General features: G+C 38.1%; 1 protein-coding gene across 16 annotated transcripts in view; it reads right to left on the bottom strand.

Moving 5' to 3' along the window:
- RNF144B (ring finger protein 144B) overlaps positions 1 to 27,364 on the bottom strand; it is an 850,456-nt gene that overhangs the window by 389,181 nt on the left and 433,911 nt on the right. The gene's annotated exons all lie outside the window — the stretch shown is intronic.

The following is a 27,364-nucleotide window of genomic DNA, read 5'->3' as shown; positions in this document are numbered from 1 at the left end:
GTCATAGATTAGTTGACCATACGTGCGTGAGTTTATCTCTGGGCTTTCTATCTTGTTCCATTGATCTATGTTTCTGTTTTTCTGCCAGGACCATATTGTCTTGATTACTGTAGCTTTGTAGTATACTCTGAAGTAGGAAGTCTGATTCCTCCAGCTCCGTTTTCTTCCCTCAAGACTGCTTTGGCTATTCGGGGTCTTTTGTGTTTCCATACAGATTTTAATATTTTTTTCTAGTTCCGTAAAACATGCCATTGGTAATTTGATAGGGATTGCACTGAATCTTTAGATTGCTTTGGGTAGTATACTCATTTTCACAATATTGATTCTTCCAATTCAAGAACATGGTATATCTCTCCATCTGTTGGTATCATTTTTCATTTCTTTCATCAGTATCTTATAGTTTTCTGCATACAGGTCTTTTGCCTCCCTAGGTAGGTTTATTACTAGGTATTTTATTCTTTTTGTTGCAATGGTAAATGGGAGTGTTTCCTTAATTTCTCTTTCAGATTTTTCATCATTAGTGTATAGGAATGCAAGAGATTGCTGTGCATTAATTTTGTATCCTGAGACTTCATCAAATTCGTTGATTAGATATAGTAGCTTTCTGGTGGCATTTTAGGATTCTCCATGTATAGTACCATGCCATCTGCAAACAGTGACAGTTTTACTTCTTCTTTTCCAATTTGTATTCCTTTTATTTCTTTTCCTTCTCTGATTGCCGTAGCTAGGACTTCCAAAACTACGTTGAATAATAGTGGTGAGAGTGGACATCCTTGTCTTGTTCCTTATCTTAGAGGATATTCTTTCAGTTTTTCTCCATTGAGAATGATGTTTGCTGTGGGTTTGTCGTATATGCCCTTTCTTATGTTGAGGTAGGTTCCCTCTATGCCTGCTTTCTGGAGAGTTTCTATCATAAATGAGTGTTGAATTTTGTCAAAAGCTTTTTCTGCATCTATTTAGATGATTATGTTGTTTTTCTTCTTCAATTTGTTAATATGGGGTATCACATTGATTGATTTGCATATATTGAAGAATCCTTGCATCCCTGGTATAAACCCCACTAATCATGGTGAATGATCCTTTTAATGTGTTTTTTGGATTCTGTTTGCTTGTATCTTTTTTGAGGATATTTGCATTTATATTCATCAGTGATATTGGTCTATAATTTTCTTTTCTCATAGATTCCTTGTCTGGTTTGGTAGCAGGGTGATGGTGGCCTCATAGAATGAGTTTGGGAGTGTTCTTTCCTCTGCAATTCTTTGGAAGAGTTTGAGAAGGAAGGGTGTTAGCTCTTCTCTAAATGTTTGATAGAATTCACCTGTGAAACCATCTGGTCCTAGACTTTTGTTTGTTGGAAGATTTTTAATCGCAGTTTCAATTTCATTATTTGTGACTGGTCTGTTCATATTTCCTATTTCTTCCTGGTTCAGTCTTGGAAGGTTATACCTTTCTAAGAATTTGTCCATTCCTTCCAGGTTGTCCATTTTACTGGCATAGAGTTGCTTGTAGTAGTCTCTTAGGATGCTTTGTATTTCTGCGGTGTCTGTTGCAACTTCTCCTTTTTCATTACTAATTGTATTCATTTGAGTACTCTCCCTCTTTTTTTGATGAGTCTGACTAATGATTTATCAATTTCGTTGATCTTCTCAAAGAACCAGCTTTTAGTTTTATTGATCTTTGCAATTGTTTTCGTTGTTTCTATTTCATTTATTTCTGCTCTGATCTTTATGATTTCTTTCCTTCTGCTAACTTTGGGTTTTGTTTGTTCTTCTTTCTCTAGTTCCTTTAGGTATAAGGTTAGATTGTTTATTTGAGATTTTTCTTGTTTCTTGAGGTAGGCTTGTATAGCTATAAACTTCCCTCTTAGAACTGCTTTTGCTGCATCCCATAGGTTTTGGATTGTCGTGTTTTCATTGTCATTTGTCTCTAGGTATTTTTTGATTTCCTCTTTGATTTCTTCAGTGATCTCTTGGTTATTTAGTAACATATTGTTTAGCCTCAATATGTTTGTGTTTTTTACGTTTTTTCCTCTGTAATTCATTTCTAATCTCAGAGCGCTGTGGTCAGAAAAGATGCTTGATATGATTTCAATTTTCTTAAATTTACTGAGGCTTGATTTGTGACCCAGGATGTGATGTATCCTGGAGAATGTTCCGTACACACTTGAGAAGAAAGTGTAATCTGCTGTTTTGGATGAAATGTCCAATAAATATCAGTTAAATCTATCTGGACTATTGTGTCAATTAAAGCTTCTGTTTCCTTATTTATTTTCATTTTGGATGATCTGTCCATTGGTGTAATTGAGGTGTTAAAGTCCTCCACTATTATTGTTACTGTCGATTTCCACATTTATAGCTGTTAGCAGTTGCCTTATGTATTGAGGTGCTCCTATGTTGGGTGCATATGTATTTATAATTGTTATATCTTCTTCTTGGATTTATCCTTTGATCATTATGCAGTGTCCTTCCTTGTCTCTTGTAACGTTCTTTATTTTAAAGCCTATTTTGTCTGATATGAGTATTGCTTCTCCAGCTTTCTTTTGATTTCCATTTGCATGGAATGTCTTTTTCCATCCCCTCACTTTCAGTCTGTATGTGTCCCTAGGTCTGAGGTGGGTCTCTTGTAGACAGCATATATATGGGTCTTGTTTCGGTATCCATTCAGCAAGCCTGTGCCTTTTGGTTGGAGCATTTAATCCATTCATGTTTAAGGTAATTATCGATATGTATGTTCCTATTACCATTTTCTTAATTGTTTTGGGTTTGTTTTCGTAGGTCCTTTTCTTCTCTTGTGTTTCCCACTTAGAGAAGTTTCTTTAGCATTTGTTGTAGAGCTGGTTTGGTAGTGCTGAATTCTCTTAGCTTTTGCTTGTCTGTAAAGCTTTTGATTTCTCCATTGAATCTGAATGGGATCCTTGCTGGGTAGAGTAATCTTGGTTGTTGGTTCTTCCCTTTCATCACTTTAAGTATATCATGCCAGTCCCTTCTGGCTTGTAGAGTTTCTGCTGAGAAATCAGCTGTTAACCTAATGGGAGTTCCCTTGTATGTTATTTGTCATTTTTCCCTTGCTGCTTTCAATAATTTTTCTTTGTCTTTAATTTTTGCCTATTTGATTACTATGTGTCTTGGTGTGTTTCTCCTTGGGTTTATCCTGTATGGGATTCTCTGTGCTTCTTGGAGTTGGGTGGCTATTTCCTTTCCCATGTTAGGGAAGTTTTTGACTATAGTCTCTTCAAATATTTTCTTGGGTCCTTTCTCTCCCTCTTCTCCTTCTGGGACCCCTATAATGCAAATGTTGTTGTGTTTAATGTTGTCCCAGAGGTCTCTTAGGCTGTCTTCATTTCTTCCCTTTTTTTTTTTTTCTTTATTCTGTTCCACAGCAGTGAATTCCACCATTCTGTCTTCCAGGTCACTTATCCGTTCTTCTACCTCAGTTATTCTGCTATTGATTCCTTCTACTGTAATTTTCATTTCAGTTATTGTACTGTTCATCTCTGTTTGTTTGTTATTTAATTCTTCTAGGTCTTTGTTAAACCTTTCTTGCATCTTCTCGATCTTTGTCTCCATTCTTTTTCTGAGGTCCTGGATCATCTTCACTATCATTATTCTGAATTCTTTTTCTGGAAGGTTGCCTATCTCCACTTCATTTAGTTGTTTTTCTGGGGTTTTATCTTTTTCCTTCATCTGGTACATAGCCCTCTGCCTTTTTATGTTGTCTATCTTTCTGTGAATGTGGTTTTTGCTCCACAGGCTGCAGGACTGTAGTTCTTCTTGCTTCTGCTGTCTGCCCTCTGGTGGATGAGGCTATCTAAGAGGCTTATGCAAGTTTCCTGATGGGAGGGACTGGTGATGGGTAGAGCTGACTGTTGCTCTGGTGGGCAGAGGTCAGTAAAACTTTAATCCGCTTGACTGCTGATGGGTAGGGCTGGGTTCCCTCCCTGTTGGTTGTTTGGCCTGAGGCAACCCAACACTGGAGCCTAACTGGGCCTTTGGTGGGGCTAATGGTGGACTCTGGGAGGGTCACACCAAGGAGTACTTCCCAGAACTTCTGCTCCCAATGTCCTTGTCCCCACAATGAGCCACAGCCAGCCCCTGCCTCTGCAGGAGACCCTCCAACACTAGCAGGTAGGTCTGGTTCAGTCTCCCCTCAGGTCACTGCTCCTTCCACTGGGTCCTGATGTACACACTACTTTGTATGTGCCTTCCAAGAGTGGAGTCTCTGTTTCCCCCAGTCCTGTCGAAGTCCTGCAATCAAATCCCACTAGCCTTCAAAGTCTGATTCTCTAGGAATTCCTCCTCCCATTGCCAGACCCTCAGGTTGGTAAGCCTGACGTAGGGCTCACAACCTTCAGTCCAGTGGGTGGACTTCTGTGGTATAAGTGTTCTCCAGTCTGTGAGTCACCCACCAAGCAGTTATGGGATTTGATTTTACTGTGATTGCGCCCCTCTACCTTCTCATTGTGTCTTCTCCTTTGTCTTTGGATGTGGGGTATCTTTTTAGGTGAGTTCCAGTGTCTTCCCGTCGATGACTATCCAGCACCTAGTTGTGATTCTGGTGTTCTCCAATTCCTCTACTTCTTTTGTATGCTATATCCAGTAAGTCAACAAAACCCATCAGATCTGCCTTCAAGATACTTGCAGAAGATGACCACTTATATTCGCCAGAATGACCACTTGATAAAGCCACCATAATTTTTGTGTTACTGCAAAAGCCTCTAAGCTGATTTCCCTGCTTAACTATTCTGAAGCCAGATTCTGGTCGGTATAAGTCAAAATCTCATTTGTGCACGCAGAATCCTACAATGTCTTCCCAAGTCACTCAGAGTAACAGCCAAAGTCCTTACCGTGACCTGGAAGACTGCACAGTCTGACCCCCCAGCACAGCTCTGACTTCACCTTCTAGTACTTTCCCTAGGTTTCTCTTTGTTTTAGACTCACAGACTTTTTTTGAAGTTCCTCAAATATGCCAGGAAAGCTTCGTGTTACTTCAGGGTCCTTGCAATTGCTCTTTCCTTTCTTGAGATGTTTTTCTACCAAAAAATCTATGTGTTTTATTTCTGAACCTCCTTCAGGACTTTCTTTACTCAAATACCACCTCCTTGGAGGCCTTTCCTGGCCACTAATCTAAAATTGCAGCCTCCTCTCCAACTGTCTCTTGCCCTAATTTCTCACTTTGTTTTTCTCCTTAGAACTTACAGCCATCTAACATAATAGATATTAGATTATATATGTTTATTGCCTTCATTTATCCCACAAGAATATAAAGGTATGGAATTTTGTAAGCATTGTTTACTGCTGTATCTTCAGCCTTGAAAAACATTCATAGCCCATAGTAGGGGCTCAACAAATATCTGTTGAATCAATGAAATCTGTCACAGTCTAGAATTTTTTAAATGGTTGGGAACTTCACTCAGTCTTCGTGTCAGAGCCACTTTTCTTTTTTTTCTCTTTTTCCCCTAAAACCATGAAATGGTGCTACCATCCTCCTTACTGCATCAGGACATTACAAGTAAAAAGTTTAATCTGCTTCTTGCACTGGCAGCTCATGAGCTCAGATTTACTGATCTCTGATGGCATTTATGTACCCACTGTTTATTTATTTTGGAATTATTTTATTATCAGCTTTGCATGGTTATAAACCATTGCCAGGATGGAAAGCCCTCAGAGGACTGTTATTACTCATCTTCACGATGCTCCCTGACCTGACCTTCAGAAATAACTGCAGCTCCTTTCAGAAGCTGGAGATAATAAAATCTTCCTTACTTGCTCTGGGCCGAAGAGATTACTACCCAGCGCCAACAACAAGCTGCAACTCTCAAGAATCATCACGCCTGCCCACGATGCACCACAAGATATACACCCTTCCTCACATTAGAAAGGCCATTGGAATCACCCAGTGGTGTGTTTAAAGGCTTTGTTCATGTGTAGGTCTTTCTCTTCCCACAACAAACAAAAAACAAATAAGAAAACAAAAAACAATTTCTGCCTTCATTCTTTAACTTAAAAAGGAAGAAAATTCTTTAAATTATGGGAAGAAAATTATTCTATAGAAAGTTTCAAAAATAGAACAAGTTGCCTATAATCACACCATTCCAAGACAACCAACTTCTTCAATTTTGTGTATCACTTTTCTGTCTTTTTTCATATAAATAATTTATAGTAGTAAGTTTAGTGTACATGCAATTGTGTATCTTTTTGAAAATAAATATTACAATCATCATTTATTAGGTGGTTAACAAAAATTTAATGAGCACAAACTATGAGCCATGTACTCTTCTGGACATGTGGCTTATGTAACCAAGAATTACAGCCTGTCTTCCAGGGGCTCTAAATCAGCATTTTTCAATAGCAACATAATGTAAGCAACATATATAAGCTCAAATTTTCCAAGAAATGGGTAAATTGGTTTTACTGACATATTTTAACCCAGCATATCTCAAATATTATCATTTCAACATATAAATGATATAAAATTGTTAATAATGTTTATAATTATTAGTAATTATTATAACTGTTATTAAAGTATGTTACTCTTTTTCCAAACCAAGTCTTCAAAATCGGATGTCTATTTCACTCCTGTATCGTATCTCAGTTTGGATGAGCCCCATGTTGAATGCTTAAAGGCTAGCAGCAACCATACTGGACAGGGCACTTTTCCATGTTTCTAGTTGTTTTCTTCACAGTTATCATCTTTCATGTTTTCCTAACAAGCCATTGGATTTATAGTGTCCTTCTCTTCTTAATGAACTTTTATTTCCATCTTTTTTCACAATTAAAAATGATACAGCAATGAATTTATTTTTCCATATTTTGAATTAGCATTTAATTAGACTACTCTCACAGATATGAATGATTGAGGCAAAAGGTTCAAACATGGTAACAGTTTTGTTACACATTTCTGAGTTGCTCTGCAAAAAAACAGAGTGATTTTACCTGCCCCCAGCCATGTGTGTGAGCCAGCTTCACTGAGAATACCCTACCCCCACCTTGCATTTCCATATCCTTCCCGATGTCCTTCCAGGCCTCTTGGGCTTTAGCTTTCCAGAGTTGTCTTCTGTTATTCTGTTTGCCTTTTTTTATTTGGTTTCTTTGGTTCTGCTTGCTTTCCTTGATTTAGGGTATACATTGGTTTTGCTGTTGCTGTTGTTTTTATATTAGAAAATAAAGTCCCAATTCTAATTCCTCTCACTACTAACAGAATTTCTCCTCAATATGGGGCCAACCCCTACCCAGCAAGGAAATGCAGATTAAAGCAGGATGGAATTTTCAGTCACCTTTAACCCTTTTCTTTCTTATTCTCACTCCTAAAAGGAAAATATCTTCTAGAATGGTAATATACCTCATAGTTATGCTATGAAAAACAAAAACTTAATTAGGAAGAGATATATTTGCTGGTTTATCTGTTTTATGAGTCTAAACAATATGAAAACCCAGAGTTAATCGGGTCTGCCCATTTTGAATGCAAAAGGCAGCAGCCGGATGAAGAAGGGATCCAAAGGAAGAAGAAGAGAAAACAATGGAAGGGGAGGTAGAATTCTGCACATTCAACCCTGAAGGAAAGGACAGCTGAGGTCAGCGTTAAAGAAATATTTATGATCTGTTATAGATTTTAAGAAACAAGACAAGCCTAAGTTTGTGTTATTTCTGGTTACAGACTGGGTCTGTCTGTGCACCTTTCTTGTCACTGTGGGTCAAAATAATAGGGTCACATGTATTTTTGCCTAATTAAATAATACAAACATATTCCATCAGTATTTTGTTTGCATTTTTAAGACAACAAAAATGAAATATTTTCTATAACTTTGTTTCTGGTTGGAACATACATATTTTTTACCTTTTATCTTGAAATAATTTTAGACCTACAGAAATGTTGCAAAGGGAGTACAGAGAATTCCCATATACACTGCATTCAGCTTACCCAATGTTCACATTTCACATAACCATGGTAAATTTATTTAACATCAGTACAATACTACTAACTGAACTACAGTTTTTACTTGGATTTCACCAGTTCTTCTACTAGTGTCCTTTTATTTGTTCTAGGATCTTATCTAGGACATCACAACACATTTAGGGATCATGTCTCCAATCTGTGACAGTTTCTCATTCTTTCCTTGTCTTTCATGACCTGGACATTTCCAAAGGGCATTCAGGTCAGGCATTCTGTAGAATGTCCCTCAATTTGTGTTTTCTAATGTTTTCTCATGGTAAGACAGGTCATGGGTTTGGAGGAAAAATACTAGAGAGGGGAAGTGTTAGTCTCATTGCATCATATCAAAGGTGCCTGACTTCATCATGATTTATTACTGATGATCTTGTATTTTCATTTAATGTGTCCTTGGTTTAATTTACCCATGGTCTTTCTTCACAGCTACTGATATCTCAAAAATTATAGAAGAGTGAAGAGTGACATTTGAATACAAATAATGATTTTAAGGACATATGAAAAGTTACATTCTGAATTTTATTGCCTTCGAATATGACACCATAAGAGACTTCATTTTCCAATGAAGGTAGCACCATTTTATTTTTCCACTTTTATATGTTTATTTTTTATTTTTAAAATAATTTTTGCAAGAATAGTACAAATAACCTTTTTACTGAACTATTCAAGGGTAACTTGATTACCTAATGCTCCATTACCCCTGAACACAAATAAGGATATTCTCCTACTTAACCACAATACAACCATCAAACATAAATTAACATTGCTACATTTACTACCATCTAATCCACAGACTCCAATACAGTAGCCTATTGTCCTAATCATGTCCTTTCTAGAAAAAAAGATCCATGGAGATAAACAAAGCACATTTAGGTGCCCCATTTCTCTAGTCATCTTCAATTTGAGGTAGTCCTTCAGTGTTCCCTTGACTTTTAAGTTCCTGACACTTGAAAATTATAGGCCAGTTGATTTGTGGAATGTCCCTTAGTTCAAGTTTATCAGAAGTTTCCTCATGATTAGATTCAGGGCAAGAACAGTACAGATGTGATGCTGGATTCTTCTCATTGCATCTTAACATGTGGCATGTGATGTTGCTGTGTTGTATTACTGGTCACGTTAACTTTGATCTTTTGACTCAGGTTTTGTCTGCCAGGTTTCTCCATTGTAAAGTTGCTGTTTCTCCCCTGTGAGTAAAAAGTATGTGTGGAGAGGTCCTTTGGGTCTGTGAATATCTAGTTCCTCATCAAACTTTTACCCATTAGTTTTAGCCTCCATTGACATTTCTTGATCAAATTATCACTATGCTAGTTGCCAAGCGATGATTTTCTAACACCATCATTTTTTCTACACTTATTAATTGGCATTCTACTGCAAAAAAAAAAGCTTTTTCTTCCCCTCATTTATTATTCTCTTATTTATTTATCAGTATGGCCTCAAAAACATTTATTTTATTCAATTGGTTATAATCTATCACTATCATTTGTTTTATTTTGTGGCTCAAATTGTCCCAGCCTTGGCCAGTGGAGCCCTATCAGAGTGGTTTTCATTATCTTTTGATGTGCTGCTATCATTCTTTAAACACTTCTTTGCTTTCTGGTACAACAAAATATTCCAAGATTGCCTTATACTTTCCCTGCCCACACCCTGAAATCAGTCACTTCTCTAGAGAGTTCTGGTTCCTTGTAGTGGAGAAAGGAATTTACAAGCTATGATCTGGGAAACGGGTGTGCTCATTATTATTAGGGTGTCACTGTAACCAGGGCTTCTCAGTGGACAGAGCCTCACATACACATTCACATCTGTATTTATTTCTATCATTAGTTATATACATTGAAAAGTGTGAGTTCACATAGATACCACCAATTACAATCCAATCTTATGGGGTTCATTTCCATTTTTCCCTTTCCAAATTTCTAACTCCTCTCTCTGACAGGAGCAACTGACTTTCATTGTACTTAAAATATATTCATAGATGTTGCCGATGGGATCCTAGTTGCTGAGATCCGTGGCAACAATTTTCCAGGTGGTCCTTCCTGTATGCTGCATCACAAGTGTGACCCACAACATTAACCATGAGACTGACAGGATCTTGGTGCTCTGGCCTGGTGTCAGACCTGAGCCTCTGATGTGGGAAGGCCGAGTTCAGGACATGGGACAACCAGCGACCTCCCAGCCCCACGTAATATCAATTGGCAAGAGCTCTCTCAGAGATCACCTTCAAAATGCTAAGACCCAGCTCTACCCAATGGCCAGCAAGCTCCAGTGCTGGACCCCCCATGCCAAACAAGTACCAAGACAGGAACAGAGCCGCACCCATTAGCAGCGAGAATGCCTAAAATCATAACGTCACAGACACGCCAAAACAAACCACCAGATGTGGTCCTGCCCACCAGAAAGACAAGATCCAGCCTGAACCACCAAAACACAGGCAATAGTCCCCTCCACCAGGAAGCCAATACAACCCACTGACTGGAGGCAGACGCCAAAAACAATGGGAACTACAAAGCTGCAGCCAGTGAAGAGAAGACCCCAAACACAGTAAGCTTAGCAAAATGAGAAATATGCAGCAGATGAAGGAGCCACGTAAAAACACACCACACCAAACAAATGAAGAGGAAATAGGCAGTCCACCTGAAAAAGAATTCAGAGTAATGATAGTAAAGATGATCCAAAATCTTGGAAACAGAATGCAGAAAATACAAGAAACGTTTAACAACAACATAGAAGAACTAAACAGCAAACAAAAAATAATGAACTCAATAAATGAAATTTAAAATTCTCTAAAAGGAATCAATTAGCAGAATAACAGAGTCAGAAGAATGCATAAGTGAACTGGAAGATAAAATAGTGGAAATAACTACTGCAGAGCAGAATAAAGAAAAAAGAATGGAAAGAATTGAGGACAGTCTCAGAGACCTCTGGGACAATATTAAATGCAGCAACATTCGAATTATAGGGGTCCCAGAAGGAGAAGAGAGAAAGAAAGTGTCTGAGAAAATATTTAAAGAGATTATAGTTGAAAACTTCCCTAACATGGGAAAGGAAACTGTCAATCAACTCCAGGAACTGCAGAGGGTCCCATACAGGATAAATCCAAGGAGAAAAATGCCAAGACACATATTAATCAAACTGTCAAAAATTAAATAGAAAGAAAAAATATTAAAAGTACCATGGAAAAAGCAACAAATAACATACAAAGGAATCCCCAAAAATTTAACAGCTGACCATTCAGCAGAAACTCTGCAGGCCAGAAGGGAGTGGTAGGACATATTTAAACTGATGAAAGGGGAAAAGCTATAACCAAGATTACTCTACCAAGCAAGGATCTCATTCAGATTCGATGGAGAAATTAAAACCTTTAAAGACAAGTAAAAGTTAAAAGAATTCAGCACCACAAAACCAGCTTTACAACAAATGCTAAAGGAACTATTCTAGGCAGGAAACACAACAGAAGAAAAAGACCTACAAAAACAAACCCAAAACAATTAAGAAAATGTTAATAGGAACATACAAATAGATAATTACCTTAAGTGTAAATGGATTAAATGCTCCAACAAAAAGACATAGACTGGCTGAATGGATGCAAAAACAAGACCCGTATATATGCTGCCTACAAAAGACCTACTTCAGACCTAGGGACACATACAGACTGAAAGTGAGGGGATGGAAAAAGATACTCCATGCAAATGGAAATCAAAAGAAAGAAAGCTGGAGTACCAATTCTCATATCTGCCAAAACAGGCTTTAAAATAAAGACTATTACAAGAGGCAAAGAAGGACACTACATAATGATTAAGAGATCAATCCAAGAAGAAGGTATAACAACTATAAATATTTACACACCCAACATAGGAGTACCTCAATACATAAGGCAAATGCTAACAGCCATAAAAGGGGAAATCAACGGTAACACAATCATAGTAGGGGACTTTAACACCCCACTTTCACCAATGGACAGATCATCCAAACGGAAAATAAATAAGGAAACACAAGCTTTAAATGACACATTACATAAGATGGACTTAATTGATATTTATAGGACATCCATACAAACCAACAAAATACACTTTCTTCTCAAGTGCTCATGAAACATTCTCCAGGAGAGATCATATCCTGGGTCACAAATCAAGCCTTGGTAAATTTAAGAAAATTGAAATTATATCAAGTATCCTTTCCGACCACAACACTATGAGACTCGATATCAATTACAGGAAAAACACTGTAAAAAATATAAACACATGGAGGCTAAAAAAATACACTCCTAAATAACCTAAGGATTACTGAAGAAATCAAAGAGGAAATCAAAAAATACCAAAAAACAAATGACAATGAAAACATGATGGTCCAAAACCTATGGGATGCAGCAAAAGCAGTTCTAAGAAAGAAGTTTATAGCAATATAATCCTACCTAAGGAAACAAGAAACATACCAAATAAACAACCTAACTTTGCAACTAAAGAAATTAGAGAAAGAAGAACAAAAAAATCCCAAAGTTAGCAGAAGGAAAGAAATCATAAAGATCAGATTAGAAGTAAGTGAAAAAGAAATGAAGAAATAACAGCAAAGATCAATAAAACGAAAAGTGGGTTCTTTGAGAAGATAAACAAAATTAATAAGCCATTAGCCAGACTCATCAAGGAAAAAAGGAAGAAGACTCAAATCAATAGAATTAGAAATGAAAAAGGAGAAAAAACAACTGACACTGCAGAATTACCAAGGATCATGAGAGATTACTACAAGCAACTATATGCCAATAAAATGGACAACCTGGAAGGAATGGACAAATTCTTAGAAAAGCACAACCTTCTGAGACTGAACCAGGAAGAAACAGAAAATATAAACAGACCAATCACAAGCACTGAAATTGAAACTGTGATTAAAAATCTTCCAACAAACAAAAGCCCAGGACCAGATGGCTTCACAGGCGAATTCTACCAAATATTTAGAGAAGAGTTAACACCTATCTTTCTCAAACTCTTCCAAAATATAGCAGAGGGAGGAACACTCCCAAGCTCATTCTACAAGGCCACCATCACCCTGATACCAAAAGCAGACAAAGCTGTCACAAAGAAAGAAAACTACAGGCCAATACCACTGATGAACATAGATGCAAAAATCCTCAACAAAATACTAGCAAACAGAATCCAACAGCACATTAAAAGGATCATACACCATGATCAAGTGGGGTTTATCCCAGGAATGTAAGGATTCTTCAATATACGCAAATCATTCAATGTGATACACCATATTAACAAATTGAAGGAGAAAAACCATACGATCATCTCAGTTGATGCAGAAAAACCTTTCAACAAAATTCAAGAGCCATTTAGGATAAAAACTGTCCAGAGTGTGGGCATAGAGGGAACCTACCTCAACATAATAAAGGCTGTATATGATAAACCCACAGCCAACATCATTCTCCATGGTGAAAAACTGAAAGCATTTCCTCTAAGATCAGGAACAAGACAAAGATGTCCACTTTCGCCACGATTATTCAACACGGTTTTGGAAGTCCTAGCCATGGCAATCAGAGAAGAAAAAGAAATAAAAGGAATCAAAATCAGAAGAGAAGTAAAGCTGTCACTGTTTGCAGATGACATGATACTATACATAGAGAATCCTAAAGATGCTACCAGAAAATTACTAGAGCTAATCAATGAATTTGATAAAGTAGAAGGATACAAAATTAATGCACAGAAATCTCTTGCATTCCTATACACTAATGATGAAAAATCTGAAAGAGAAAATAAGGAAACACTCCCACTTACCATTGCAACAAAAAGCATAAAATACCTAGGGTTACAAAAGATCTGTATGCAGAAAACTATAAGACACTGATGTAAGAAATTAAAGATGATACAAACAGATGGAGAGATATACCATGTTTGGGATTGGAAGAATCAACATTTTGAAAATGACTATACTACCCAAAGCCATCTACAGACTCAGTGGAATCCCTATCAAATACAAATGGCATTTTTGACAGGTCTAGAACAAAAAATTTCACAATTTGTATGGAAAAACAAAAGACCCCAAATAGCCAAAGCAATCTTGAGAAAGAAAAATGAAGCTGGAGGAATCAGGCTACCAGACTTCAGACTATACTACAAAGCTACAGTAATCAAGACAGTATGGTACTGGCACAAAAACAGAAATATAGATCAATGGAACAGGATAGAAAGCCCAGAGATAAACCCACACACATATAGTCACCTTATCTTTGATAAAGGAGGCAAGAGTGTATAATGGAGAAAAGACAGTCTCTTCAATAAGTGGTGCTGGGAAAACTGGACAGTTACATATAAAACAAATGAAATTAGAACACTCCCTAATACCATACACAAAAAGAAACTCAAAATGGATTAAAGGGCTTCCCTGGTGGCGCAGTGGTTGAGAGTCCACCTGCCAATGCGGGGGATGCAGGTTCATGCCCCAGTCTGGGAGGATCCCACATGCCGCGGAGCAGCTGGGCCTGTGAGCCATGGCTGCTAAGCCTGCGCATCCGGAGCCTGTGCTCTGCGGCGGGAGAGGCCGCGGTGGTGAGGGGCCTGCATACCGCAAAATAAATAAATAAATTTTTAAAAAAATGGATTAAAGACCTAAATGTAAGCCCAGACACTGTCAAACTCTTAGAGGAAAACATAGCAGGAACACACTTTGACATAAATCACAGCAAGATCCTTTTTGACCCACCTCCTCGGGAAATGGAAATAAAATTAAAAATAAACAAATGGGACCTAATGAAACTTAAAAGCTTTTGCACAACAAAGGAAACCATAAACAAGGTGAAAAGACAACCCTCAGAATGGAAGAAAATATTTGCAAATGAAGCAACTGACAAAGGATTAATCTCCAAAATTTACAAGCAGCTCATGCAGCTCAATATCAAAGAAACAAACAACCCAATCCAAAAATGGGCAGAAGACCTAAACAGACATTTCTCCAAAGAAGATATACAGACTGCGAACAAACACATGAAAGGATGCTCAACATCACTAAAGAAATGCAAATCAAAACTACATTGAGGTATCACCTCACACCAGTCAGAATGGCCATCAACAAAAAGTCTACAAAGAATAAATGCTGGAGAGGGTGTGGAGAAAAGCGAACCCTCTTGCACTGTTGGTGAGAATGTAAACTGATACAGCCACTATGGAGAACAGTATGGAGATTCCTTAAAAAACTAAAAATAGAACTACCATATGATCCAGCCATCCCACTACTGGGCATATACCCTAAGAAAACCATAATTCAAAAAGAGTTATGTACCACAATGTTCATTGCAGCTCTATTTACAATAGCCAGGACATGGTAGCAACCTAAGTGTCCACCGACAGATGAATGGATAAAGAAGCTATGGCACATATATACAGTGGAATATTACTCAGCCATAAAACAGAAACGAAATTGAGTTTTTTGTAGTCAGGTGGATGGACCTGGAGTCTGTCATACAGAGTGAAGTCAGTCAGAAAAAGTAAAACAAATACCGTGTGCTAACATATATATATATGGAATCTAAAACAAAATAATGGTTCTGAAGAACTTAGGGGCAGGACAAGAAGAAAGAGGCAGACGTAAAGAAGGGACTTGAGGACACAGGGAGAGAGATGGGTAAGCTGAGACGAAGTGAGAGAGTAGCAGTGATAAATATACACTACCAAATATAAAATAGATAGCTAGTGGGAAGCAGCTGCATAGCACAGGGAGATCAGCTTGGTGCATTGTGACCACCTAGATGGGTAGGATCAGGAGGGTGGGAGGGAGACACAAGAGGGAGGGGATATGGGGATATATGTATGCATATAGCTGATTCACTTTGTTATACAGCAGAAACTAACACACCATTGTAAAGCAATTATACTCAAATAAAGATGTTAAATTTAACCCAAAAAATAAATAAATAAATTCAAAAAATAAAAACAAAATATATTAATTTATTGGATCAATCCCCTTTAAATGTGGTCATTCTCCCATCATGGCTGCCACTGGCAACTCACGCAATCATCCTCCCTACTTGGTTGGCCTCCGATTATCCACTCTGGGCTGCTGCCATGCAGATGCCTTCTCCATGCTGCTTGGGTTGCATTGTCCTGCACTGGGTCTCTACCTCTGTCACTCTCTTTGCATGGTGCACTCCTCATCACATTCAGGGTCTGACCCCATGCCAGGGTGCCCCTCCAAATGCCCCCAGATGTGGATGCCTACCTTGCTCAGCCCTACTCAATAGCTTTCCTCAGGAATTAATCAGGAAGGAAGCCTGGACTGAGGTAGGAAAGAAGCATGATTTGAAATAGTTTTTGATTCTTGCCAAATAATATATGACTTGAATTCTTTTAAAGGTCTCATTACTTTGTAGTCACATTTGGCCATGATAGTATTCAGTAAATTGGCTACATCTTGTTGCAATCATGAAATTTACCTTCAAAGGATAAAAATCACTGAAAAGAATCAGAAGAACATTATACAAGCTCTGTCACACCCATTATGATGGATAATATCAAAAACAAACAACAAAAAAAAGAAAAAAACAAGCATTGGCAAGGATGTGAAGAAATTGGAACCCTGTGCACTACTGGTAGAAATGTAAGATGGCTAACCACTACAGAAAACAATAAGGAGTTTCCTCAACAAATAAATAGAATTACCATATGATCCAGCGATTCCACTTCTAGGTACATACCCAAAAGGAGTGAAAACAGAGACTCAAAGAAATATTTATAAACCCATGTTCATAGCAGCATTATTCAAAATAGGCAAAAGGTAGACACACCTAAGTGTCCACCAATGGATAAATGGATTAAAAAGTTCAGTATACACATACGATGGAATATTATTCAGCTTTAAAAAGGAAGAAAATTCTGACATATGTTATAACATGGATGAGCCTTGAGGATATTATGCTAATTGAAATAAGCCAGTCACAAAAGCACAAATACCATATGATTCTACTTGTATGAAATACCTAGAGTAGTCACATTCACAGAGACAGAAAGTATATTAAAGATTATTAGGCACTGTGGGGAGAGGGAACAGGGAATTATTGTTTAATGGTTACAAAGTTTCAGTTCTGAAGGTACAGAGAGTTCTGGAGATGGATGATGGTGATGGTTGTAAAACAATGAGAATATATATATATATTTTTTTGCAGTACGTGGGCCTCTCACTGTTGTGGCCTCTCCCGTTGCAGGGCACAGGCTCCGGACGCGCAGGCTCAGTGGCCATGGCTCACGGGCCCAGCCGCTCCGCGGCATGTGGGATCTTCCTGGACCGGGGCACGAACCCGTGTCCCCTGCATCGGCAGGCGTACTCTCAACCACTGCGCCACCAGGGAAGCCCGAGAATATATTTTTAATGTCATAAAACTATACACCTAAAATGTATAGATGGGTCAAGATGATAAATTTTATGTTATGTTTTTTCTTAGCTCTGGCTACTATAAGAAAATACCATTAACCAGGTGCCTTATAAACAATGTAATGCTATATTCATAGTTCTGGAGGCTGGGAAGTCAAAATCAAGGCAACAGCGGATTCGGTGTCTGGTGAGGATCTACTTCCTGGTTCACTGATGGCCCTCTTCTCTCTGTCTTCTCATGGCAGAAGGGGCAAAGGAGCTCTCTGGGATCTCTTTTTTAAAGACAGTCATCCCATACATCAGGGCTCTGTCTTCATGACCTAATCATCTCCCAAAGCCCCACCTTCTGATACCATCATATTGGGGTTAGGTTTTAACATATTAATGGGGGAACACAAATATTCAGCCTATAACACACATATTTTACCACAATAAAAATATTTTAGGAATATTGTACAATCTCTGAATATTATTTCAAAAGAGATGTTTTAGAAATACCCCAAGTAAGCAAACATTGATGGAACAAGTGTATAATTCCTATGTGATATCTACATTGAAAAAGCAATACTCATATTTCTATACTATTTCATAGAAATACCCATATATTTATGGTAACCATAATAGTTAGCTATATTTAAATATAAGTATAGGAATCTTAGAGGGGGTGATATTCTATTTCGGTCTTGGATAAATTAATATAAATTCGATTTATTCATATTTTTAGGAAACATATTTTCAGAATAATTTTGGCTTAACACATGTGTGAAATGTCCATAAAATCCCCTCAGCCATGCATATAATACAAAAATATGTAAAAGAAACAACAGATAATGCCAATAATAAACTCTTCCAAGTCCACAAAACATATTGGTGTTGATTTGAATAGTGCAATCAGTCTACATGAATGTTTTAGGCAACTTGGTTTAATTCAGCAAACTTTCATTGAACAGCTGTTTATGCCAGATATAGTATTAAGTAATGAGGCTATAGAGATTAATATAACATGATTCCTACCCGCTAGGATTTTAAATATTCTAGTTGGAAGAAGACAGAGGGTAAGAGCAGAACTGGCATTTGCTGGAAACCTGAATACATTATCTAATGTAATCCTCACAAACTCCATATAAGCTAGATGTCATTATCCCCATTTTTTCAGATGAGGAAACTGAGGCTTAGAGAACTAAATAAATCACCGAAAGATAACTATTAGTGAAAAATGGATGTCTAATTTCTGATTCCGAAATCCATGCTCTGTCTCTAACCTTACTATGATGTATTAAATTATACCAAGCTGTATCACACAATACAGATAGGCATAGGAATAAATAAGTATAACCCACTGCAATACAGGTAATACTAAAAGTACTCACAATGCAGAGAAATGACAGACAACGAGTGATCAACTTTGCTCCTTGGGGTAGGCTCAGAGACACTTGAACAAAGCGGTTACTTCTGCAGTGCAATGTGAGATTACAAGTGACAAGGGAGGAAAGAACACTCAATGATAATGGGAAACATTTGAAATACTTCCTTTGTCCCTCAGTATCAGTTTTGCCTCTGGTAGAAATTATCCTCCTTTTCCTTCTCCCTGTTTGTATCCTTCCTCTCTTAGAAAAACTGGATTAAAACTCAGCAGTGCACAATTCTTCCTCTAATTAAGATGCCTTTTTTCTCATTCATTCATCCTTCCAATTCACTTCTCTGCTCCGCAGCTCACCCATAAGAAGGTATCCATCCCACTGCATTGCACCTTGCTTATAAATGTTCACAGATCTTTGCCAAGTGAGGTCGCCAGTTTCACTGCTGCTGTTACATAAATAGATGCTTACAACACATATGTGTCTTTGAATATGTTCTTTATTTTTGTAATATGTTTATACTTGGCATATCTTGGTGTGTATCATGTAGATGCTGCGGTGTGACACCTTCTGTCTCTTTTACATCTCCACGTTGTGTCTGAAATCATTTTCAGCACGTGAGGGATGCTTAGGAGATATTACTAATTGATTTTAAGTTTTCTCAAAGAACATTCATTATCATTATCATTATGCCCCCATTGGACAAGTGTCAGATGTCAATGTCTACTTGATAGAAAGAAATCGACTCTTGAATGTTAATATTTTGGTGAAATATTTTTTCATAGATAACAGTTTTCTAGGAAAATGCTCTTTTGATGTAATGACTGCATATAGACTTACTCTTTCTCTAGGGGAGAAAAAAGGCACTCCTACAATGCACACCTCCCAGATTGCATTAGTGAGGGGGCTAACACAGATGCTCAGAGCTACATCCCCTACCCAGAGCTGACATTCTTTTTATCCATCATACCTCAAGCATCAGATCACTAATTCATGTACAGGATAAGACAACTGCCAAATTACTAGACTACAGAGAAGTTCTTCAGACACCTGTCACGTTGATGAAAGCAGCACTGACCTTTGCTGGTTCAAGGTCGATAATGAGATAAGTCAGGCAGGAAGAGCAGTGTGTGCCTATTCCATTAATGTGCGCTGTGCACGCACAGGAGCACCGCGTCTCCTGTCAATTAGCGTGGGGAAACTAGGGACTGCTGATTACCAGAGACGTGGCATAGAGAGCCGCAGTTACCTCTACTTCTGTACCCTGCTGCATTTTAATTAGCCCCAGTCCCTCGACTATTTCTTCAGTGCTTCGTTATTGCCATCTTCAAGAAACTCAGGTAAGGTTTTTATATTTCATATCATTAACTGGAAGAAATGTTGAACATTCTAGTAATGGAGTGTGATGACACTGGACTCTGGGCGAAGGCTTTGTGGAGCTTCTTAGAACAATACAATCTTGACTTGCTCAGACCGTGTGTAGCAGGACCAGTGAGAGAACCACACGGAGAGATGGGCGGCTTCCAGTAGGGAAGCTGCAGGGAAGCAGCTAGGAAAGAGACAAAATAAACGTGATGGTGGCTACACAGACAGGCCTGTCCATGGAGGAGTCTGTCTGTACTCTTACAAAGAAAAAGGCTATAAACAAGCAATCTTTGAATCCACAAATAAAGAAATAAAAGGAATTAAAAAACCTGAAAAGGAAAAAGTCTTCATCTTTTTCATACTTCTCTCTTATAAAAAGAAACGATTTAACCTTGGCAAAATCATTCTACCCAGATATATTTAACAGGAAATAAAGTTAAAATATTAAAGTTAGCAGAGTTTGTTCTCATATACCAACAGCCTGGTTCTCCCAGAACAGTGGTTCTCAAACTCGAGTGAACATCACGACCACCCGGAGGGCTGTGAAAACAAAGATTGCTGGGCTCACACCCCACCTTCTTCAAGTTTCTGATTCAGTAGGTCTGGGGTGGGCTAGAGGATCTGCATTTCTAACAAGTTCCCAGGTGCTGTTGATGCTGCTCATGGGAAGCAGAGGACCATACTTTGAGAATCACTTTCCTAGAGACAGCTAACCAAATTGCCTAAAATAAATAATGAGTCCTTGCCTTTTAAAACAAAGAAACTGTTACACATGATCGCCTAAGTCACTGAAACACTAGCATGAAACTTCATATGCATTAACATCATTATTTTATTTAATCACATTAACTGAAATTTTTGGGATTTTTTGTGTATGAAATTCTTTAGTGCAACAATGTTCATAAGGGGTTCCTGGTAAAGTAAAAAGGGCCTCTCTTCGGTAATACTTGCCTCCTTAATGCCATCCTCTTACCCTGAGAAACTGTCTTTATTCATAGAGGATAAATCATAACTAGCCATAGACCAAGCTATAGGAACGATGATCTGGTAAGTATTTGGAGTAGTTGAATACATGTGTATGGTTATGTCAAAGATTAGCTGGGTATTCTAGCTCTAGATTTATCTAAAAAGTATTCAGAACCAAACATTACACATAACCATTATGACTATGGAACAACTTCTTTAAATATATGCAAACTTAAGTTACATATATGCAAGATGTGGAAACCCACTTAGAAATCTTGGTTCTTTCTAACTTTAGGATTTCATGACAGGGATCCCTCTTTTCTACTTGAGTCAACGTGTTTAGTGCCTGGTGGGACGTTCAGATTAAAAAGGAACTTTTTAAATTCTGAGCTCAATCTCTTTAGCAAGTCTTTAATTTGGATCAGCACCACATTGAAAATACCTCTTCAGTTGCATCTCCCCAGTGTTCGTACAGGCAGAAGCTCAAAACCACACTTCACATTCCAAAATATCTACCAACCCAGATACCGCTAGGATAAGTAATGCATACAGTAACGTTCTGTACCACAGAAAGATCAAATCTTTTGAGAAATTATTCCTATGGCAGAAATTGTCCACTGAAATCCTTGGAAAGAGTACTAGCAGATCATTACATTCAAATTCAACTGAAAATCACTTGAAATTCACAGATATTTTCTCTCTCTATTTTATTTCAACATAACATTAGAATGTTCAATGTTACTAATTTAATAGCCTAGTATTCTGAAATTAGTGAATTCTAAATCCCCTCTACAACATCAAATTTATTGAGAGCTTCCAATCAATTTCAAAGTTCATGCTGATTATGTAAGATAGACTAGTACAGGGCTTCCCTGGTGGCGCAGTGGTTGAGAGTCCGCCTGCCAATGCAGGGGACGTGGGTTCGTGCCCCGGTCCGGAAAGATCCCACATGCCGCGGAGCGGCTGGACCCATGAGCCATGGCCGCTGAGCCTGTGCGTCCGGAGCCTGTGCTCCGCAACGGGAGAGGCCACAACAGTGAGAGGCCTGCATACCGCAAAAAAAAAAAAAAAAAAAAAAAAGACTAGTACAGAGTCTGTGTCCTTGTACAAATAAGGAACAGCTGAAGGCTTCAGAAACTGAAAGTCTAGCCATGAAACTTTCTTCTCCCTTCAGCCCTCAGGATTTCAGCCTTTGAATGGATTGCTCAGGCACCCCTGTTTTTTCAGAGTGTTCATGTAGCCCCTCATTTTTCTTCTCATTGTTTTAGAAAATAAAGATAAAATAGACTTTCTCTCACACCTCAGCACACCTCAAGTCAAAAATCACCAAGCTTTTATGTAGAAAATTCCTTTCATTCACCCATACCTCTTATGGGGGCAGAGTGGGACTTTCAGGTGACAAGACATGTACAGGTCAGGAAGGTGAGGAAGAGGAAAAGCTCAAGCCCTTTTTTTAAAAAAAATTATTTATTTTTATTTTTGACTGCATTGGGTCTTCGTTGCCGCGCATGGGCTTTCTCTAGTTGTGGTGAGCAGGGGCTACTCTTCATTGTGGTGTGCGAGCTTCTCATTGCTGTGGCTTCTCCATGTTGCAGAGCATGGGCTCTAGGCACGTGGGCTTCAGGAGTTGTGGCATGTGGGCTCAGTAGTTGTGGTTCAGGTAGCCCTTTCTTTTTTGACATTGACATCCCACTTACACAGGGAACATATGTAAAGTCTGCAAGGATCATAGTCAAAAGTATTTGTATTTACAGAGGAGTAAACTGAGGCCCAGATGATTGCAGTAATAGAGAAAAATAAAGACTTGGCTTATAAATTTTTAAAATGAGAGTGTAAAATTCTTGAATGCTGGAGTCACACACATTTTACAGGGATCCCATAAAATGAGGCTACTGACTTTTCTTGCCTTATACATTTGAAACCTCACAGTCCAAGTTTTCATTTTCACCATGTATTTTGGTAGCTTCTGAGACAAATCCAAGTCATTTTATTGTTTCCTTCAGGCTGTCAGAGTAAGGGTCTATATACTCCTTATACAAACCTAGAGAAGACTGAGTCTTTAACAAGCCAAATCATTGAGACTACGTGCCCACACGTAAGCAATAATAAAAGAAGTTTATACACGAAAGGGTTTTTTGTTTTATTTTGTTTACCACCTACTCTTATTCACATTCCTCCTGGAAGAGAATTGTAAAAGAAAGGGAAAAGAGAGGAAAAAAAGGAGGTGAGTTTGTATGTGTGTGCGCGCAAGTGTGTGTGTGTGTGTGTGTGTGTGTGTGTGTGTGTGTGTGTGTGTGTGTGTGTGTGTGTGTGTGTGTGTGTGTGTGTGTGTGTGAGATCAGACTGCCCCCTGGTGGACATAATTTATTTCTTTATTCTTTTAAAACACAACAAAGGAGAAAGAAGGAGAAAGAAAGGCAGCAAGAAAGAACAGGGAAAAAGGAAATTAGAAAATGAAAAAAGGGAAAGAATATAGAAAAAACAAAGTAAAAAGAAGAAAATGAAATAGAAAATACTGGAGAAAGAAACTCAGGGGAATCAAAAATGATATTTATATGATATTTATGTTAAGTAAAGAAGGAAGAGTAAGGAGTATGAGCAAAAACAAAACAAAAAAATGACTAGTTTCACCTTACCATTTGATCAATCCCAGAATTTTTTATGGATAAACAAAAAATTACAAATGCTAAATACATATGGCATATTAACTTTTTTCTTTTTCAATATATCTGTTTTGTGCAGTTAAACTATGCTTTAATAGCAGCTGTTAGACATAAGAATTAAGGAAACATTTTGTGGAAGATAATTGTGAAAAAAGTTTAGGAATGGAAAATTGCTTTTCCTTGCACTTTTTTTTTTTTTTTTTTTTTTTGCAGTACGCGGGCCTCTCACTGTTGTGGCCTCTCCCGTTGCGGAGCACGGCTCCGGACGCGCAGGCTCAGCGGCCATGGCTCACGGGCCTAGCTGCTCCGCAGCATGTGGGATCTTCCCAGATCGGGGCATGAACCCGTGTCCCCTGCATCGGCAGGCGGACTCTCAACCACTGCGCCACCAGGGAAGCCCTCCTTGCACTTTTATAAGTTGCACATAACTCCCAACAGAACAGTACAAGTCACAGGCATATAGTGCTGGGTTCACTACATATTTGCCACAAAAACAGGGAAAAAAGTGTGATTTTGTTTGTTAGTTTTTGACAAACTGAATGATTTGCTCATAGATATTCTAGCTGTTTAGATGCCTTGGAAGGGAAAATAACACAGGTTAAAATATTATAAAATTTAGAATGAATAGGCCTTTTAAAATCTGGTTTATTACATAGACTACAATAAGCTGAAGTCTTATTGACAGTTGCCAATGTCCTGCATACATTCCACTGCCAAATTTTGGAATGTGTATCATTAAGGTCAGCTAAGAGCAAAGAAAAATTCAGAGGATGCTCAAAGCACCATACTCATGCCCCCAACCCTTCACTGACCAAAAATAACACCAACTGGAGCCTTCGTATCTCTGACGGGGAGTAGACATGAAACTGTCACTGCCCACCCATGTGCAAGGGATTCGACGGCCCAGAAGAGCAGTTCCCAAGCCCAGCCCCTAACCTCTTCTCATCAGCTTGTAGCAGTGAAGAGCTCGGTCCCTTCCCAGAACTGATTATCACTCACTCTTCACCACTGAAACAAACACAGTGATCTCTCACCTTATGGAATTTGCAAACAATCACCTTCTTCTTGCAAGACTGTAAGCCCCCTTAATATTTACCCAAAGGGCTATTCTGAAAATGGGCAAAATTAATTAGGTTCATTGAAGGACATTCTGGGGCGTGCAACCAAACTGAAGCTAAACAGTGGAGAAAGGAAACGCATACACAGACAGCTGTGACAGAAATCATAGGCCCAGGTGTGACAGAAGGAAAAGAAAAGCAAACACAGGAGTTCTTTTTTCACAGACAGATCTCTTCCTTCTATCCCAGAAAGGGCAGCCGCAAAGGCCATAGGAGCATCCCTCCCTGCCTACAGGTAAGGTGAGGATGTGACCACACGTGTCTCCTCCTCACAGCTGAACCTGGCACAGTGGCATCTCCTGGGGTCATTCTTGGTTGAGCACTGGTTCACGAGACTGAAGGGAAATTCAAAGGCAGTTAGGTTCAAGTGGACACACAGTCACGTAGAACAAGGGACTGACCTTTGGCTTTAACGCTCGGACCTTGTGTTTCTTTGAAACACTGAACACCCTACCTAGTTGAAATAGTCTCATTAGGTGCTAACCTAAAGGTGCTGGTAATTAAAATGCATTTTGTTTCTTAAGTATTTAAATTTCTAGGGAACCATGTCCTTGTCACCTCTTGGTCTGCACAAGTTACATAATATAATATGAATCTCTTTTTATTCTTCCTCTCCTTCTCTCTCTATTTATTCACTATTATCATGTCTTTCCATACTGAAAAGTAGAACCTAATTATCTTCAAGAACCTTCATTTTGCACAAGCATGAGAAAATGAACTTCCCACTCTGCTAGCAGCAGCCCCTGATCAAAAAAGGGATCTCTCCCCCTTGGCAAGCAGGCTATATTACACACAGGAATCAGACAGTAGGAAAGACAGCTCCACAGTGGTGGAGCAAAAATTCTAAATATCATTAAAGAAAAAAGTCTCCAAACTTTAGCATGATAAAGATTTAATATCCAAGGTGAAATTCATTTCCCATATTTAAAAAAATTTAACTTTGAGAATTACTTTTGTTTGGCAGGCATTGTTGACTACAAAATTGTTTACATTGGGAGGTAAGTCACCAACTTAAAAACCAGACACCAACAAAAAAATTTCAGATTTTTTTTTTGAGAAATTACAAACTTACCAAAACCAAAAATGTGGGGTTTTTCCTTTTACTAAGCTAAAAGTTCAGTTTTATCAAATGTCTAAATCAACATATGATTATAAATGGGACATTAGCAAAAATATTATTTTAGAATACAAAGACAATACATTTAAACCTTATTATCTACCTTGCAGCAATTTTGGGTGTTCATAAACAGTAATGTTAATTGTTGACATTTATTACTAAGTGTGATGGGCAGAGTACCTCTCTAAACATAATCCAGGTTGCTAATGCCAAAACGATCAGCTGTATTTCAAATGATTTAGAATATAAACTTTGTGCTTTTAGCAATTTCAGAAAATTAAAAACGATCTCAATTTTTTAAAATTACATCGCATTTAATATAACTCTAAAAAATGAAGCTTCAATCAATCAAGGTAGTTAAAAGAACACTTCTGTAACTAGATTAATTCATGCAATTATCATTTATAAGATTAATTTTACTTGAGGCTCATAATTATTTCCTTAGTACTAATTACTAGCTTAGACCCACAGCGATTGACTCAAAAGTTTCTTATTCATTCAGAAAACATTTATTCACTACTGGGTGCTAGCAATACGTTATTTTGCTTCTAATTGATATTTTTCAAATGCTGACATTAGAGAAGAAGAAACAGACAAGTATTTGAAATAGTTTTATAAATGTCTTAACAATCCATTGCAGCAGCACAATAAAGGACTACCTAATCAAACCTAGAAGAATCAGGAAGACCTTCTGAAAGAGATGACATATGAGTGACGTTTTTAATAATAATAGTAATAATAACATTTATTCTAAATGTTTCTCTTTTTTTTTGCTTAACATTCACAGCAGTCCTATGATAGATGCAATATTATTATCCCATTTTTCAGATAAGAAAGTGAGGGCAATAGGGATTAAGTTACTTGCCCACAGCAGTACAGAGTGGAAGTGGATGTTTCTGGATACAAATCTAGACTAGCCTGAATCCGTAGCCCATTCTTAACCAGAAACTATGATGAACTCTTTCCTGTTTCAAGCAGAGGGAAGAAGGCTTCAAGGGTCCTGAGGTCTGGGAAAACACTAAGCATTCAAAGACCTGGAAGCAGATCAGTAGAGTTAAAGCACAGAGTATAAGATGGGTGCTAGCGCCCAAAATCAAACGAAATATATCAATAAGAATTGCAGACCCTGCTGGTTATAACGCTAATTCAAGTAATTGTACTAGGCAGGAAAGACTAGTTTGCGCCACAGTAACAATACAGCTCTGAAATCTCAGTGGCTTAAAACAACAAACGTTTATTTCTTGCTCATATGAGAAGTCCAATATGGGAGGTTCTGCTTATCAGAACCACTCAGAAACCAAGGTTAACGTGGGCTCCCTCTTAACTCTCGGCTCCCAGGATAGTTCTGGTAGGAAAAGAGAAAATTGCAGTCAAGCCCCAGCTATTAAATGCCTTGGCCCAGAGGTGATGTACATCATATTTACTAACATTTCATTGTCCAATACTAGTTACACGATCACACCTAACTTCAAAAGAGTA

Source organism: Stenella coeruleoalba, assembly GCF_951394435.1.
Source record: "Stenella coeruleoalba genome assembly, chromosome: 10".
Lineage (NCBI taxonomy): Eukaryota > Metazoa > Chordata > Mammalia > Artiodactyla > Delphinidae > Stenella > Stenella coeruleoalba.
Note: the sequence above shows the minus strand (reverse complement) of the source record. Positions and strands in the feature narration are given on the sequence as shown.